The sequence below is a fragment of the Balaenoptera borealis genome (assembly GCF_965194805.1).
Source record: "Balaenoptera borealis genome assembly, chromosome: 7".
In the NCBI taxonomy this organism is placed as follows: Eukaryota; Metazoa; Chordata; class Mammalia; order Artiodactyla; family Balaenopteridae; genus Balaenoptera; species Balaenoptera borealis.
In genome coordinates, this window is record NC_138864.1 from 52,252,499 (window position 1) to 52,265,790 (window position 13,292).

Genomic DNA, 13,292 nt, shown 5'->3' on the forward strand with positions numbered 1-13,292 from the left:
AGAATGTGTCCATTTCTTTTAGGTTGTCCATTTTATTGGCATAGAGTTGCTTGTAGTAGTCTCTTGTGATCCTTTGTATTTCTGTGGTGTCAGTTGTAACTTCTCCTTTTTCATTTCTTATTTTACTGTTTTGAGTCCTCTCCCTTTTTTTCTTGATGAGTTTGGCTAAAGGTTTATCAATTTTGTTTATCTTCTCAAAGAACCACATTTTATTTTTATTGATCTTTGCTGTCGTTTTCTTCATCTCTATTTCATTTATTTCTACTTCGATCTTTATCATTTCTTTCCTTCTACAAACTTTTTTGTTTGTTTGTTCTCCTTTTTCTAGTTGTATTAGGTGTAAGGTTAGGTTGTTTATGAGATGTTTCTTGTTTCCTGAAGTAAGACTGTATTCCAATAAACTTTCCTCGTAGAACTGCTTTTGCTGCGTCCCATAGGTTTTGGATTGTCATGTTTTCATTGTCATTTTTCTGTAGGTATTTTTTGATTTCTTCAGTGATCTATTGGTTGTTTACTAGCATATTGTTTAGGCTCCACGTTTGTGTGTTTTACAGTTTTTTTCTCCCTTAATTGATTTCTAATCTCATAGCATTGTGGTTGGAAAAGATGTTTGATATGATTTCAGTTTTCTTAAATTTACCGAGACTTGTTTTTTTGCCAAAAATGTGATCTATCTTGAAGAATGTTCCATGTGGACTTGAGAAGAAAGTGTATTCTACTGCTTATGGATAGAATGTTCTATAATTATCAATTAAGTCCATCTGTTCTAATGTGTCATTTAAGGCCTGCATTTCCTTATTGATTTTCTGTCTGGATGATATGTCCATTGAGGAAAGTGGAGTGTTAAAGTCCCCACTATTATTGTGTTACTGTCAATTTCTCCTTTTATGGCTGTTAGCTTTTGCCTTATATATTGAGGTCCTCCCATGTTGGGTGCATATATATTTACAATTGTTACATCTTCTTGGATTGACTCCCTATTCATTATGTAGTGTCCTTCTTTGTCTCTTGTAACAGTCTTTATTTTAAAGTCTACCAGTGCAGTATTATCAATAAATTAACGAGACCCATTTGCCCTATTAACACAAAATCCAGTATCTCTCCCATTCCCAAGTAATGTCCTAAAAAAGGAAATCTAACTTCACCTGTAGAGAACTTGTCTTACCAAGTGCCACAACACTTGTTTCTTGTTGCTGCCCTGTAACTTTAGAAGATCGTTCCTTAATACTGGGTTAGGTCATGTTTTATAGTATTATATAGCCACTTATCGTGGCCCTGCATTCATGCACGGAACTCAGTGCTTCTACAAGAGAAGAATTCAGATGAGCCATTGGTTCTCCGTGCTCGGGGTCTCAAACTTCTAAGTCTTAATCTAAATATTTTTCTGCACCCTGGGGAAAACCATGATCTCCAGAACCACTCTCCACTGTATGGACCAGAATAGCCATAAGCCTTCTAATTCACTCAGGAAGGAAGAGAAGAAAACTTGAATTAAAATCTAGCAATCCTTTTTGGTTGGTCATCCTAATACATAAATTAGACTTTCTGCCCATCACTCTCCAAAATCTAAATGTTCTATAAATATTGCAGGTGAGAACATGTGTAAGTAAACTTCATTATAACAACTCAGTTCCAATTCTGTTCTCTCAGAAGAACATATTTTACAAAAGCTGCTGCTGCAGCTCAGTAGTCAACAGAATTACAGTTAGAAGTTTTAAACTAGATTCATCTTTAAATTTTCTAACGAAAGTTTGACATTTTTTTGACTGCTTAAATACTGCTAAAATATGCATAACCTCCTGGCTGATTTCCTACATGTCTACTAAAAGGGAAGTCATTTTATTATTGAAAGTATCTGATTAAAACATGGTGGTCTAGGTGGTCTTTTATGGTCAATTTAGATGCCAAATCCATATATGTATATGTATATGTATATCTATATATCTATGTAATACCAAAGGTACCTTTTAATCCATTCTGAAAAAAGTATCAGTACTATTTAACAAAAGAATTTGGTGAAGAAAAATTAACTTACTGAAATGCATTATATATCTTCAATTTCCCAACTCTCTTCTTAAAATACCAATGTTACAATACCTTCCCAACACAAAGAGTCACCATCATTTTATGAAAAATACATTTTTTTAACAAACATGTTTACCTGGTAAAAAGAAGGTATTTATGCTTGCCAAGATAGGCAGAGTTTTCAAATACATTTGCAGCCAGCCACTTGCCACTGGTCCTGCCAGAGGAGCAAGTGAGATAGACACAGTGCTGTGCCTCATTGTCATTCATTCTCTTCCTTCCTTAGCATCTCAGCTAGCTCCTGGGTAAGGTAGGACTTGTCTCAGGATGGAACAGCTTGGCTTTTTCTTTACAAAAACGCCAGGGTAGGGAGCTGAGGTGATACAGAAATAAATGGAAGAAAAACCTATAAGGATGTAGTTTCTTAAAGTGCATCTTAGACCCCTGCATTATGTTCACCAGTCTTCTTTGTTAGAAATATTCATTCTTTGGTACTACATTGGATCAATTATTCCATATCTCTCTGAATGGAGTAGAGGAATTGATAACTTAAAGATTTAAGGCAATCCTCTAAAAATAAAGTATTTATATACCTTTTTTATGACACTGATCTACAGGGTGTTGAAAACCATAGTATCAACTTGGCACATTCTTCTGAAGAGTAATGTTTATAAACATATGTAGTCAGATAGGTGTGGGTTCAAATCTTGACTTTGTCACTGAGAGCTGTCCATTACTTAACCTCTTTGAACATCAGTTCCCTGAATTGAGACAACTGAATGAGAAAAAGTAAAGCACTTAACACAGTGTCTGGCACATACTGAGTACTCAATAAATATAAACCACTATTATTATGAAAAAATATCAAATAAACATATCACTAAGTAGAATTCATAATAAGCATGGATCTCTGTTACAAAATAAGAGATTTTAAAGAAACGTTTCATTTTAATCTGGTACTTTCTTACTATGCTTCAATCTACTCTGCCCATATTCACCCTTCCTTGGAAGGTTTAGGAAGGTCTGGTCTGTGGGAATAATGACTTTTTCTATTTTTTTCTTTAAAGCATTGCTATTAACTAGTCCATCCTTTCTTTGAAGTCTTGCTATTATTAGTGCTTGCTATTATCTAGTCCTTTCTTTGAAGTTGTGCTATTGTAAAGGCCCAGGACTCACCATGCCTTAGAACATGACTAATGCTAACTAAAATACACTTCAGACTAAGTTAGACACCAGAATGACAGATCATTAATTTTAAAGAGAAAAAATAAATGTCAAAGGATTGGGAATATACTCATATTGGCATGCTCAGCATATTCTCTTAGTCAAGCTATAGAGAAGCCAAATATATTAAAAGGCAGTATTTTTATTTAAAAAGAAAAATTGTATTCACAAAAAAATAAAATAAATACCAGAAGCAAAGTCTGTTCTATAATCGGAATATGTTTGAATCAGGAGGACATTGTCCTAAAAAGGACATTGACTCAGAACAAAAGGAATTCCATAAACCAAATGTTAATGGCAATAGGTTATAGTATAATTTTGCTGCAGGTTCTGGAATCCTAAAATTTTCTATAGCCATTTCCACTCAGGATTTAGCTTTGTCATCCACTGGCAACTTTGAAATCCATTAGTTAAGATGTCCTTTCCTGTGGACAACAGATACAAGATCACCTCAAAGGTGTCCTCTTTATTGGTGTTTTTCTTCCCTTTTATTTTTCTTTGAAAACTGCAAGACATATTTTTTATAACTTTAACAAAGTTATTTTTAGTTAGATTAATACATTAAGCTGGGAAGACTGTGACCTGTTTATGAGTCTTGCTCTGTCTTAAAAAATGCTGTACATTTGTCTGTCTGTCTATCCAACCTTCCATCCTAGTTTGGTTCACTAAAAAGACCTAGAAATAATAACAGCCCAGTAGGGATAGGTACCTGTGTCCCCAAAACTGTGAACTCTGAGATGCTGTAGCAACTAGTGCATCTTAAATTATTGGCTGACTCCAAGACTGGTATATGAAATGTTCAAGGTGAGTCGGTGATATTGCATCACAGCAAAGAAACAGTAAATGTGTGATAGTGATATATCAAAAAGACTTTGGGACTAAAAGGAAGGAACTCCCACAAAGATGGGAAAATTTGTGCAACAAATGTAAAATCAGGTTCTATTTATTAATATACATGAAATATATATTTTAAAACATTGAGTTAATAAGGATACTTGAAGAGAAGATATAGTAAAAGAAAAAAAGAACAATAATAAATAACACAAACAAAAAACTTTACTGGTCACCACCTAGGTATGTAGAGCATCACTTCTTTACCCTGAAGTTGGTAATTAATGGAAAATTTAATATCTTCCCTACTAATCTCATATTAATGAAATTTTACTGTAACCCAGTAGCCCTAGTTAATGATGAAAATGTTTTTATAGAAAAATTTAGGTAATAAATGCGCAAGAAATACCAACATTAGGACATTGCCATTTTGTAATTTGTAATTAAATAATTGTTTCAGGCAGAGGAGTAAACAATTAGATGAAAGATTGATGGGGAACTTTGCAAAGGACGAGTAATGCTATTGCCACCAGAATCCATGATCAATCTTATCACTATTAAAAGTAGGACAGCCAGATATCCAGATATTTTGTACCTCTTAGAAAAATTATTCCCAAAGTTGAATCTGAGTCTTCTAGATAATAATTCCAAGTTAAAAAAAAAAAAAATTGTTCCTCCATCAATTTAAATGGCATCCAAAGGAAGGAGACAGACAAATCAAGAATGCAGTTCATAACACTGGACAACTTACTTGGTTTTGCATTGTCAAGGGTGCAAAACAAGAAAAAGGAGGGCTCGGAGAGAAGAGATCATTCTAGAGTAACAGACCTCAGAAACATAACAACCAAGTCAATATATGTAACTTGAGCACCAATTTGAACAAAGTGATTTTAAATAAATGTTTTGAGACAATTAAGAAACTATCAGTAAGAAATGGTATTAAATGTAAAGGAATTATTGCTAAATTTCTTAGATAGGTGTGATAATGGAATTGTGCTATAAAAGAGATGTATACATCATTTTATAGTGCCCTCCATATTCCTGATAACATCCCTTCCCCTGAAGGCAGCTTCATCTGAAATTATTACAGCTACTCCAGTTTTATTTTGATTAATGTTGGCATGGTATTTCTTTCTTTAGGGAGATCTAAATTTCTGATGTATATAATTTTCCTTTGGCCTGAAAATAATCTTTTAATATTTTTGTAGGTAAGGACTGTTTGCAACGAATTCCCTCAGATTTACTTTGTCTGATGATGTCTTTATTTCTCCTTAAGTTTAGAATGGTAATTGTACTAGATACAGAATTCTAGTTTGGTGGGTTTTTTCTTTTTTTTTTTTCCAACACTTTAAATGTTTTAATCCACTGTCTTCCTTTTTGCATGATTTCTGACAAACAGCTGTATCTTAGCTTCTTATCTTTCTTCCATTTTAGAAAAGGTACTCTGCCACAGCCCTCACCCCCTACCCCCAAGAAATAGGCTTCTTTCAAAATTTTCTCTTGGTCACAGGTTTTCTACAGTTTGAATATAATAGTGTATTAGTCTGCTTGGACTACCATAACAAAATACCATAGACTGGGTGCCTTAAAAAACAGACTTTTTTTCCCTCATAGTTCTGGAGGCTAGTGGTCCAAGATTAAGGTGCCAGCAAAGTAGGTTTCATTCTGAGGCTTCTTCTCTTGGCTTATATGCAGCAACCTTCTAGTTGTGTCCTCTCATAGTGGAGAGAGATGAAGAACAACCTCTCTGCTGTGTCTTCTTACAAGGCTACTAACCCTCATTTAAACATAATTACCTCCCAAAGGCCCCATTTCCAAATACCATCACATTGAGGATTAGGACTTAAACATATGAATTTTGAGGGACACATTCAGTCCATAACAATAGTCTGTGATTAGTTTCTGAAGTTTATTCTCTGTTGTGTTCTCTGAGCTTCTCACACCTGTGGTTTGGTACTTGTCTTTAATGTTGGAAAGTTCTCAGCCATTACTACTTCAAATATTCATCTCCTCCATTCTCTTTTTTTAAAAGTTACAACTTTTAAAATTGTCCGATGTTCTTGGATGTTCCAGTCTACATTTTTTTTCTATTTGAGTTTCAGTTTTAGAAGTTTTTATTGATCTATCTTCAAATGCATTGTTTATTCTCTTGGAAGTTTCTTCTGAGAATTCTGTCAAAGGCATTGTTTATTAATTAAGTTATTCATTTGAATTCTTCCTTCTTTTTAATATAAATACTTATAGCTATAAATCTTCTCTGAGTACCACTTTAGCTATATCCTATAAATTTTGGAATTTTGGATTTTATTTTTCATTCATCTCAAAGAGATGTGTAATTTGGTTTCTCCTTGTCCCATTGGTTATTTAGGAATGTGTTGTTTAATTTGCACATATTTGCAAATATCCTAAATTTCCTTCTGTTATAGATTTCTAATTTAATTTCATTCTGATTGGAAAACATACTTTGTATAATTTCACTTTAAGTTTGTCAAGGCTGGTTTTTACATAGTTTATGGTCCTTGAGAATGTCCCACATTTGTTTAAGAAGAATACATGTTCTTCTCCGGTTGGATGACATGTTCTGTAGATGTCTTTTAGGTCTAGCTGATTTATAGTGTTGTTCAAGTTTTCTGTTTTCTTATTATCTTCTGCCATACTGTTATATATGTCCACTATTGAAAGTAAAGTATTGAAGTCCCAAATAATATGTTCATTTGTCTATTTTTCCTTCAATTCTAACAGTTTTTATGCAGTTGGGAACTGTGATGCTATGCACATATTTGTTTATAATTGTCATATATGCCTGGTGGATTGACCTTTTTAACATTAAAAATATCTCTGTTCTTCTCTAGTAATATTTTTTGCCTTAAAGTCTTTTTTTTCCTGTTACTAGTATAGTCACTCAAGCTTAGTTTTAATTGCTGTTTATATGATTTATTTTTCCATTCTTTACTTTCATTCTATTTGTATTGAATATCTTTGAATCTGAATTGTGTCTCCTGTAGAGAGTATACAACAGGATATCAGGTTTTTTTGAAATGCAATCTGAAATCTTTGCCTTTCGATTGTATTTTAATTCATTTACATTTGGTATGACTATTAGTATGTTTGCATTTATATCTCCCTCTTGGTTTTTTGTTTTCTATGTGCATCATGATTTTTTGTTTCTCTGTTGCCCCTCTTTTGTCTTCCTTTGTATTAAGTGGATATTTTTAGCATAACATTTTAATTCTTCTAATAAATTCTAATCATAATTTTTGAGGTTTAAAAATCTACATCAGTGGTTGTAAGAAAGTGAGAGAGGAAAATAACTATAACCCTCAGTGAAGATGAATCACTATCCCTAGGATTTGTGATATTTCCTTCTGGAGAACAGTCAGTTTCAAGCCCTAAATGAATCACTGTTATTTTCAAGGAATGTTACTGATGGGAGTGTGCTCTCTAATGGGATAAGGGGGAAAGGGAGTTGAGAACCATTGTTCTATAATAAGGAGGGTTACACTTTATAAGTCACTAGGAAATATAAAGAACCACAGCATAATGTAGGGCTTCATCTGGATGAAAATATATTACAAAACTGAGAGTTGTATCAGCAGCAATTCAGCCCAATATAAAAGGAGTATGTGTATAATATACTATATATATAGATAGATAGATAGATAGATATAGATATATACAGTTTATGCTTGAATAACATGTTTGAACTACAAGGATCCACTTATATGTGGATTTTTTTCAGTAAATGTGTATTACAGTACTACATGATCCATGGTTGGTTGAATCCTAGGATGCAGAACCCAGGGATGCAGAGGGCCAAGTTATGGGTGGATTTTCAACTCTGTGTGTCAGCTCCCGTAATCCTTGTGTTGCTCAAGGATCAACTGTACATACATACATACATATATTTATGTATGTATACACATATGTATACATATAAACATTTATAATGATGTATATTTTGTATATATGTAATTATTACATAATAAGTAATGTTGAAATGCTTAATCCAGTTAGTTGCAAAAAAAAACCTCATGGTTTTATATTCATCAGTATATAGGATACTTCAGGTGGATCTTGAATACAGGATGATAAATCAGTTTTTCCAGAAAAGCCACACACTCAGTTTACCTGTTTAACTAATTGTTGTTGAGGATTGGATAGAACGGAGATGTTCTGCCTAAGAGTTAAACCTGTTAAAGTAAATATCCAGGGTACTAATTTGGGACATTTCCATATTTGCTCCGAAAAACTTCCCCAGCCTTTTCCACAGAAAGCCTAACAAAGCTTATTGAGGTACTTGCTTGAGAAACCATAGCAAAAGGTACCTCTTGTTTTTGTATGTCTAAGTTCTTTACTGATTACCTAGATCATCTCAGACCGCAAGTGAGAGTGGATGGTTGTACTCATGCCAGGAGAACCCCTCTGCCTGACTCCTTGTCTTACTGAATAAATACTCCCTCAAGTTCAGATTTGCAGAAATTTTATTAAATAGCATTTTTTTCCAAATTTATCTTGAATGGTTTTTTTTACTTAATTTTGGAGCAGTTATAAGTCTCGGAGCTGACCATGTATAGACAATGAAGTAAGTCTGAATTCCTTGAATTTCTAGTTCTCAGACATTCATAAACTTTTTGAAAGCAAAAGCATCATTGCGCATTACCACCAATGGAATATTCCCTATTAGTCTTGCCCACAGTGCCTTTCTGAAGAGCAGACTGAGATTCCCCACTGAGTTTTGAGCTTTGAATTCTGTAAACGTGCAATGCAGTTGTCCATTTGCATCCAAAATGACTGTAAAATTAGATTAGACATTTACTTGTAGCATAAGCATTTCCCATTTCTAAATGAATAGACATTGGCTATAATCTTAAAATATTAATTTTTAACTTTTAAATGGAGAGAACACTAAATATTGGAAAGCAATATTTATGTGTTAGATAAGATCATTCTCTAAAAATGTCTTAATAATGAAAATAAACTTTGAATTATGTTTTCAAATAAACGTAACTCTCACTGTTCACAGGCAATATTTTGATAAAACAGTAGGCTTTTCCATAGCAGAAAGAATAAGCTTTTTTTTTTAACTCAAAAATTGTCAGGTTGTAACCGGAAAATGCCAAAAAAATTTTTTTAGTGCCATCACTGAGAAAAGTAATTCTTCTTACTTGGTAATTGGCTTTAGTCAATATGTCTCAAAATACCATGATAACAGATCAAGAGTTTCAGTTTCTCAAGTTTATCAATTTTAGTACATGTAGTTCAATTGCTGAGTTGACAGTTTTTTTAAAGCTCCAGTGAAAAACTTGGAAAAGAAGTTAACAATAAAATATTTTTTAAGACAAAGCAGTTAAAGATATTTTAACTCTGAATGTGCTTTGCTTAGAGTGAAGCATGATAAGAAGCAGTGGTAGGTGATTAAGAAATAGCAAAGATAACCACCCAGTAAAAAAAAAAAATGTTTATCATCCGAAGGTAAAAACCTATGAATTCTGGTTCTTTCTTTCTAAAATATCTACCACTTAATTCTTACAAATGGGCTCAAGTTATAGGACATACAAGAATCAGCTTTAATTTTTGTTTAATAATTATCCCTTCTGCTATATTCTATTAACCAAAAGAAACCACGGGGTTACCCATGTTTTAAGGGTTAGGAAAATAGACTCTTACTGATGCAAGAAGTTGCAAAGACATATTGTAAAGGCATGGATACACGAAGAGCTAAAGAATTAGGGCCAAATATGCATTGTAAAGGAATGAAAACCAAAATCACAATCTAAATTTATAATTCTAGTGATACTTTCATATATATTATATAACATATTAAATAATAATAATATAATATAGTTAGTATAGTGTATTCCTTAGCAAGTACCTGGCATCTCAACTATATATTTTAGTGATTGTTGAAGTTCATTTATGATTTACTTTCTAACAAGCTCTTATAGGGCTAATGTGCTATTCTGTTCACTAAATGAAAATCTATATCCTTTCAGCCTTTCCCAGCTAGGATCACAGGAGAGAATTAAGCCCTAAGGCCTTAAGGCAGCTATTTGGTGTAATCAATTAACTTTTTTCCTGTGTATCTAGAATGGTACTAGCTAAGTAGTATGCTCTGGAAACTTGAGAACAAAAATATAATAGGTAAATAAATACAGTTTATTAAAATTATATGCTCTACTTTTTTTTGTAAAATTAATTTGATTTTAACAAATAAATTTTAATATTTAAAACTATTTAGAGTTCTCACTTTCATTGATCATCTAGTGATCAATGTAATGAATCAGTATCTTGCTCTATTCATGTTACATAGATTGTTTAATATAGCCAAATATTTCCCAGGTATCATATGCATATGTGAATACTGCACTAAATTATGAGGACCTTTATAACCATAAATTCAAACATCAAGGGCAAAAATACAGTGGATGTTTGGCACTACTCAGTAATGACACTATGTGCAGAAATCTGTTGCATTTTTGCTATATGAAAGGATTTTGTACATTAAAAATAACAACAAAATGTATTTGCATTTCTCACTTGGGCACTTTCTGTTTAAATGTTCTCTGTGCCCCAGAGCAACGTCTGTCTTCCAGTGCCAGCAGCATCTCCACCCAGAGTCACAGCATTTGGATGCCATCACATTTCCTGTTGAGGAGACAGGACAGAAGATGTAGAGAGTTTCATTAGTCTCAGATTACCAGATTTAGCAAATAAAATTCTCAGTTTCTCAGTTAAATTTAAGTTTCAGATAAATAACACATTATTATATGAGTATGTCCCAAATATTTCAAGGAATATCATTGTTCATATGGAATTCAAACTTAAGTGTGTGTCCTGTATTTTACGTGGCAATCCTACATTAACCATGAAAGGTGATGTTTAAGGTTATGGGTTAAGAACTCCCTACTGAGCACAAAACCCTATTGACAGATTCACCAGTGTATTTTTTAACAAGTGTATTTTTTGTTGGTTTGCAATGATCCAGGTCCTCAAAGTTGCCAAATTGCAGGGCCCATAGCAGGGCACTTCTGCTCTGGTCAAATGCTGGTGCTTTGCCTGAGTCCTTTCTCTTTTTCTACTCTGCCATTTTCAAACTTTTGGCTAGCTCCCTTTTTCATTCTATAACACACCATTGTCTAGAGACAGAAAAGGACCATTTTTCCCCACATGCTTATGTAAAAGCAAAGAAGCCTCTTGAAGAATCCCTCTTGTTCTTCACGGGCCCAAAACCTGAATGCCTTCCCGTGCCAAAACCAGTCATTGATGAGAAGTCTGAACATCATTGCTAGTGTAGAACAATGATGATCCTAGTTCTTTAGGGAAAGAGTGAACAAGTGAAAAGAAAACTGGACGTATAGTTTGCTACACAATCCTATGTAAGCCAATTCTTCTACTTTCCAAGGTAACAATTTCCTGTCTTTCTTTCTCTCCATTCATTCCTTCAACATACAATTGTCAGGATTTCTATGTGCCAGGCCTTCTTGGTGCTGCAGATATTCCAGCATATAAACTCTACCAAACTTTCATAGCCCTTTCTTCCCTTTCCTGAATCAGCTGATGACTCCATTTGATAACTAAATAAGAAGATAGACATAATCAAATGGAAAGGATTCACTTTCTCAAAACAGAATCTACCTGTGTAGGTTTTGCTTAGATTCTGCTGCCTGTCTTCTGTAATAGTAGAGGAAATATTGCTTTATTTAAAGAACAACTCCCCAACATATGCTCCAGATATGCATCATCAATCTCTCCCTCTCTACCAATTTGTTCCATCAGTACATAAGCATGTTATAATATATCATACCTCCATCTTGAAAACATCTTCTCCCTTAACAGATGCATGTTTTTTCAGCAACCACTCAATTTCTGTATTCCCCTTCTAAGCAAAACTCCTCAATATTGTATATACATTCTTCCAGTGCTTCGTTTCACATTCACTCTTTTACCTATTTCAGTATGGCTTGTGAAACTCTCTATTCCATTGACACGTCACCTGTCAACATGATTAACAGCCTTCCTTTGGACAATTCCAGGGGACATTTTCCTCCCCTGGAATGTACCCAATCGATGGGTATCTATTACGCCACCTCTCGTGTGCTACACTTGACCACTGAATTCTTCCAAGAATACCCGCTCCCTTCGTTTCCATGATGTCTCACTCTTCTTGTTTTTTCCTATTTTTATTTTTCATTCTTTCTCAGTCTGTATATGTTATCTCCTTCTCAGAGGGATCCTTTAGGATTTGCTGCTGGCCTCTATTTTCTTCCCTGCTATACCCTCTCCTATGGTGATCTTACAAATTTACATGGCTTTAAATACCATATATAGGATGATAATTCCCAAATATATATCTCATTGAACTATAGCCTTTATACATCTCATTGATTACCTGATTTTTCCATTGAAATGTCTCATAAGCATGACAAATTTAACAAAACAGTATCTTGATTCTCTTTCCTCTTTTCTTAAAAGGTTAATCAATCAGTTAATAATCCTGTTTCTCCGCTAATCTTTTTCATCTCAGTGAATTCCTAGGCATGCCACCCAGTTATTTTAATCTGAATTCCTGCTCATTACCACCCATATTCACACAAACACATATATGTAACTTGTCAGTGGCAAATTCTGCTACCTTAACTTAAAAATACATCATAAATGTTTCTCTTTAACTCCACTCCCACCAGCTTAGTCATGCTCATTTTCCATTTAGAATACGGCAATGGCCTCCTAAGAGACTTCTCTTTTCCCTCTTTCCCCCTTAAATTCGTTTTACATAGGGTAATCAAATTGATCTTGAATAATGTGGTCATGTAATGTACCTCTGCTACCTAAAATTCTCCAGTGGCATCCATTTTTACTTAGAATAATGTCTAAACTTTTTCCCATCCCTTCAACCTTACCTTATGCTTCTTCCCTTTGTTTAGTACGTTCCTACATACAGGCTTTCTGACAATTGATAAAACACATCAAGTCCTTGCTTTACAGGTTTCGAAGAACTATTGACTTTGAGTTTTATATAGGGAGCTTATAGTTTGGCATATAAAACTAAACTATCCATGCATTCAATAAATTTTTGATTCATGTACCCTTCCTTGGTGCAGCGAAACAGCATAGCATTTGTGAATCAGCCAAGTTCCTAACCTTTGGAAGTACAACTCGCTTTTCACATTAGAATCATGGTCTTAAGTATCAACTCAGGCTCAGATTGACCT

The 13,292-nt window shown here is 33.8% G+C and overlaps 1 protein-coding gene across 11 annotated transcripts in view; it reads right to left on the reverse strand.

Annotated features, from left to right (window-relative positions):
• Positions 1-357: 357 nt before the first annotated feature.
• ELAPOR2 (endosome-lysosome associated apoptosis and autophagy regulator family member 2) overlaps positions 358-13,292 on the reverse strand; it is a 745,385-nt gene continuing 732,450 nt past the window's right edge. For 10 of the 11 annotated variants that reach the window (XR_014246402.1, XR_014246403.1, XR_014246404.1 and 7 more), the window contains one exon: positions 358-10,725. The gene's annotated coding sequence lies outside the window, so the exon portion shown is untranslated. The remainder of the gene's footprint in view (positions 10,726-13,292) is intronic. The other variant, XR_014246411.1, reaches the window with a different exon arrangement.